Genomic DNA, 5,669 nt, shown 5'->3' on the forward strand with positions numbered 1-5,669 from the left:
TTAGATTGGCAGTGGGCACTTTATTTGGCTGCAAACTCCATCCTTAACTGTAATCTTGCAAATAGTTTCTGTGGATACCTGACCAGTGCACACACGCATCTGATATCCTCAATGATATCCCTTGTTCCATGTCCACTTCTGAATCTGGCTTGCACCACTGGAAGTTCTCTGTCAATATACTGCTGTAACCATTTTTGAGTTATCTTCAATAAGATTTTACTTGCATGCAATATTAATGATATTGTTCAATAATTTCCACATTCTGTGGGACCATATTTCTTTGGAATGGGTACAAATATGGATCTCTTCCAGTCAGTTGGCAAGGTTGCTGTCATCCAAATCTGTTGGCATAACTGAGTGAGTGCCTCATTGGGGCATCTATTTGTTGAAATGTCCCAATGGGTATTCTGTCAATTCCTGGAGCCTTGTTCTTCACCAATGCCTTCAAAGCAGCTTCAACTTCTTCCTTCAGTACCATTGGTTCTTGATCATATGCCACCTCCTGAAATGGATGAAGATCTACCACTTCTTTTTGTTACAGTGACTTTTTGTATTCCTTCCATCTTCTCATGCTTTTGGCATCATTCAATATTTTGTCCATAGAATCTTCAATATTGCAATCGAGGCTTAATATTTTTTCTTCAGTTATTTCAGCTTGAGAAATGCCAAGCATGTTCTTCCCTTTTGGTTTTCTAACTCCAAATCTATGCACATTTCATTATAGTAATTGGCTTTGTCTGCTCGAACTGCTCTTTGAAATCTTCTGTTCAGTTCTTTTATCTTGTCATTTCTTCCATTTGCTTTGGCTACTCTCTGATCAATGGCAAGCTTCAGAGTCTTTTCTGACATCCATTTTGGTCTTTTCTTTTTTTCTCATCATTTTAATGACCTCTTGCTTTCTTCGTGAATGATGTTCTTGATGTCATCCCAAATTCTTCTGGTTTTTGGTCATTGGAGTTCAATACATCAAAACTATTCTTTAGATGGTCTCTAAATTCAGAAGGGATTTATTCAAGATCATATTTTGGCTCTCATGGACTTGCTTTAATTGACTTCAACTTCAAGTTGAACTTGCATATGAGCAATTGATGGTCTGTTCCACAATCAGTTCCTGGTTTTGTTTTGGCTGAAGATATTGAGCTTTTCCATTGCATCTTCCCACAGATGTAGTCAATCTGATTCCTGTGTATTCCATCTGGCAAAGTCCACATGTATAGCTCTCATTTGTGTTGTTGAAAAACTGTATTTGCAGTGAATAAGTCATTGGTCTTGCAAAATTCTACCATGCAATCTCCAGCATTATTTCTGTCACCAAGGCCAAATTTTCCAACTACCTGTGATTCGTCTTCATTTCCAACTTTTGCATTTCAATCACCAGTGATAATTAGCACATCTTGATTGCATGATTGTCAATTTCAGATTGCAGAGGAATTAAAAATCTTTAATTTCCTCATCTTTGGCTTTGGTGGTAGGTGCATAAATTTGAATAATAGTCATATCAACTTGTCCTCCTTGTAGACGTATGGGTATTATCCTATCACTGACAGCATTATTCTTCAGTACAGATCTTGAAATATCCTTTGTGATAATGAATGCCATTTCATTCCTCTTCAAATTTTCATTCCCAGCATAGTAGATCATATGATTCTCTGATTCAAAATGTCTACAGTCTACTTCAACTCATTGTTGTTGTTATTGTTATATGCTAGGATATCAATCTTTATGTGTTCTATTTCATTTTTGACAACTTCCAATTTCCTAGATTCGTACTTTGTACATTCCATGTTCTGATTATTAATGGATGTTTGCAGCTGTTTCTCCTCAATTTGAATCATATCACGTCAGCAAATGAAGGTCTCAAAAACTTTACTTTATCCATATCAGTAAGGTTGGCTCTACTCTGATGGCTCCATCCCAGTCATATTTTGAGGACCTTACAACCTAAGTGGCTCATCCTCCTACACTATATCAGTCTTTCTGGGCTATTCATATAGTTGTCTAGTATTGTAACAGACAATATTTCTCTGCTATTCATAAGGTTTTCCCTGGCCAATTCTTTGAGAAGTGGATGGCTTCTACCTTCTTCCTAGTCTGTCTCAGTCTGCAAGCTGCTCCAAAACCTTTGCACCATATGCAACCCAGCTGGTGTTTGAAAAAATGGTAGCACAGCCTCAAGCCTCACAGCAACATGCCAGCACAGTATGACAAACCAACAGATAAGTTTGTCTCCCTTAGATTTTCAAAAACTCTCCACCCTCCCCTTACCTGGTTCTCTCTGGTCACTCTCTCCTGGACACCCTGGCTTTCCTTTCCTTTCCCCTTTGCTTTTCCTGCCTCTTGGAGGTTGGAGCTTGGTTTCCTCCCCTTAACTCTATCCCTCTGCCACTTGCTCAATCTCTCCTGGATGCCCTGGCTTTCCTTTTTTTTCCTTTCCCCTCTGCTTTTCCTGTCACTTGGGGGTTGGGGGTCTTGTTTTCTCCCTTTGGATACTTGGATTGTTTCAACTCTTCAGCTTCTGTGAATAATCATTCAATGAACATTGGTGTACATTCACCTTTTTAAGTCCCTGCTTTCAAGTATTTTGGATATGCACCTAGACATGGAATTGCTGTGTCATATCATAGTTCTGTTTAATTTTCTGTGGAAATGCCACACTCTTTTCCCAGAGCTCCTTGGGGGAAGAAAAGAAAGATCAAAAAAAGATTGCATGGTAAGGTAACAGTATTTTTTTTTTTTCTTCAAGATAATATCCTTCATTTCTTAATATACTCATCCGGAATATACAAAGGATTCTACAACTGAAAAACCAAAAGATAAACAACCTAATTTAAAAATGGATATTGGACTTGAATACACATTTCTCCAAAGAATGCAGACTAATGGCAAATGAACACATGAAAAGATACTCAACATCATTAATCATTAGCAAAATATATGTGAAAATTATGATTAGATACCACTTCACATCCATTAGAATGGTTACAATAAATAATAATAATAATAAATAATAAAGTGGCAAGGATGTGGAAAAATTAGAACCATTGTACATTTCTGGTGAATGTAAAATGGAGCAGTCTCTGTGGAAAAGAATGTGTCATTTCCTCAGAAAATTAAACAGAACTATGATATGACACAACAATTCCATTTCTAGGTGTACATCCAAAATATTTGAAAGCAGGGACTTAAAGAGGTAATTGTAAGTCAGTGTTCATTGAATGATTATTCACAGTAGCTGAAGAGTTGAAACAATCCAAGTATCCATCAACAGGTAACTGGATAAACAAAATATGGTCTATACTTACAAGGGAATGTTATTCAACCATAAAAAGGAATGCCATTCTAAAAGGTAATACAAAATGGGTGGACCTTGAAAACTATTCTAAGTGAGATAAACCAGTCATAAAAACACAAATACTGAGTGCTTGGTTTAGCAGCACATTTACTAAAATTAGAATAATACAGAGATTAGCATGGCCCCTGTACTAAGATGACATGCAAATTTTTGAAGTGCTACATATTTTTTCTTAAATGAAATATAAGACATGCATATGAAATATTTAAACTAGGCAAATTCACAGACAGAGAGTGGAATAGAATTTACCAGACTGGAAGGAAGGAAGGAGGAGAAGTTATTTCTTAATGGGTTCAGAGTTTCTATTTTAGGGTGATGGAAATTTTGAAGATAGATGGTTGTGCAACATTTTTAATTAATGCCATCCAGTGGTAAACTTACAGTGGTTAATATGACACCTTTTACTACACACACACATATTCACAATAATGTAACATAAAAAAAAAAGATGATAAAACCCTAGTCTTTCATAAGTTAAGTGAGGTAGAAGAAAATCTGTTCTGTGGAGATAAAATATGTTCTATGGAGAAATAAGATAAGCTTACAAGTTGGTTTTAGAATATATCTGGTGTCCCCTCATTTTAGACAGTTCTTTTGGTCACTTCAGCATGGGCATATTTTCCTAAATTCTAAGAAGCATTTCTTAAGTTGGGTTCTTGGAAGTCTTTTAACTGTGGGTGAAACAGGGCACAAAGTTGAAGCTTTGGTAAGACAATGGTAGGACACCATCATTTATGGCTGTGGGCAAAATATCTATAAGAGTGAGAACTGAGCATGAATAATGACTTTGAAAAATTTCATTGTTATTTAAAATTAGTCTCTCAACAGTTCAGAAACATTTTTTCTTGAAAGCAAGAGGAATGCAAAAATATTTTATCTCACATTTGACCACTGATTGGCAGTAATTGCTTAAAATGAAGGATTGAATGGAATTCTGAGAACATGTCTAGGTTCACTGACAAAGATACTGTGATAGTTATTGATGCCTGCTCTGTGTGCATGTGTGTGTGTATGTGTCTGTATGTGTCTATTTGGGTGGCAGCACTGTTAATTTTCATAAATACCAGGTTTCACTATTCCTGGATTGGACCATCTAAAGAATGCCTTCATTTCTTCAGATTCTGGACTCTAGAGGGCTGTTATTAATCTTTATTTTGTGTTTTAATTGACAATAAAAGGAAACCTGATGGCACAATGCTTAAGTGCTTGGTTGTTAACTGAAAGAATGATGGTTGGAATCCATCCAGTGGCTCTGTGGGACAGAGACCTAGTGATTTGCTCCTGTAAAGATTGCAGTCTAAAATGCTATGGAGCAGTTCTGCTCTGTCACACGGAGTCACTGTGAGTCAGAATTGAATCAATGGCACTCAAGAACAACAACAATTAATAATAAATTGGCTTTCTTTTGTCTAGCATTGGTATGTTGTTGTTGTCATGTGCTGTCGTCGAGTTCGACCTGACTCATAGTGACCCCTCCTTTGGTTTCCAAGACAGTGTTACTATGGAAGTAGATTGCCTTATCTTCCTTCCGAGGAGTGGCTGGTGGGTTTGAAATGCCAGCCTTCCGGTTAGCAGTCAAGTGCCTTAGGCACTATGCTACCAGAGCTCCTAGCATTGGTGTAGTAGACACCATTTTCCTTATTTGCTAATGGGCTTTGGTAGCACAGTAAGTAAGGCACTTGACTGCTAACCAGAAGGCTGGTGGTTCTAAACCCACCAACCACTCCTGAGAAGGAAGGTTGGGCAATCTACTTTTGTAACACCACCACCTTGGAAGCCAAAGGAGGAGTCTCTGTGAATCAGGGCTGACTCCACTGCACATAACGACAACAACAATGAGGAAGTTAGGAGTTGCCTGTCTTTGCATGGAAGGAGACTTGGGATGGTTAATTTCATGTGTTAACTTGGTTAGATTATAGTATAAAGGTGTTTGATTAAACACTAATCTGGCCACTCTTATAAAGTAGTTACATGTGATTAAATCAGCTGACCTTGAGTAGGTTGATTACCTTTCATAATATGAGTGGGCCTCACTCAATCATTGGAAAGCCTTGAGAGCAAAAAAGTGGGATTTCCAAGGCTGTATTTTGCCTCTGAATGGAACACTGGTGGTGCAATAGTTAAATCATATACCTGCTAACCTCAGGGTCTGTGGGTCAAACCTCCTAGACACTCTATGGGAGAAATATATGGCAGTCTGTTTCCATAAAGATTTACAGCTTTGGAAACCTTATGGGGCAGTTCTACTCTGTCCTATAGGGTAGTTAAGTATTTGACTCAACTTGATGGTAGTGGATAGTTTTCTTTTCTTTTTTTG

General features: G+C 37.5%; 1 non-coding gene across 1 annotated transcript; it reads left to right on the top strand.

Annotated features, from left to right (window-relative positions):
* Positions 1 to 3,418: 3,418 nt before the first annotated feature.
* Positions 3,419 to 3,522, top strand: LOC122152199. Its single transcript, XR_006164443.1, has one exon. It is a non-coding gene; the product is annotated as a U6 spliceosomal RNA (small nuclear RNA).
* The last annotated feature ends 2,147 nt before the right edge of the window (positions 3,523 to 5,669 follow it).

Source organism: Orycteropus afer, unplaced genomic scaffold (genome assembly GCF_000298275.1).
Source record: "Orycteropus afer afer isolate SDZICR_OR568_19922 unplaced genomic scaffold, OryAfe1.0 scaffold00019, whole genome shotgun sequence".
NCBI lineage: Eukaryota > Metazoa > Chordata > Mammalia > Tubulidentata > Orycteropodidae > Orycteropus > Orycteropus afer.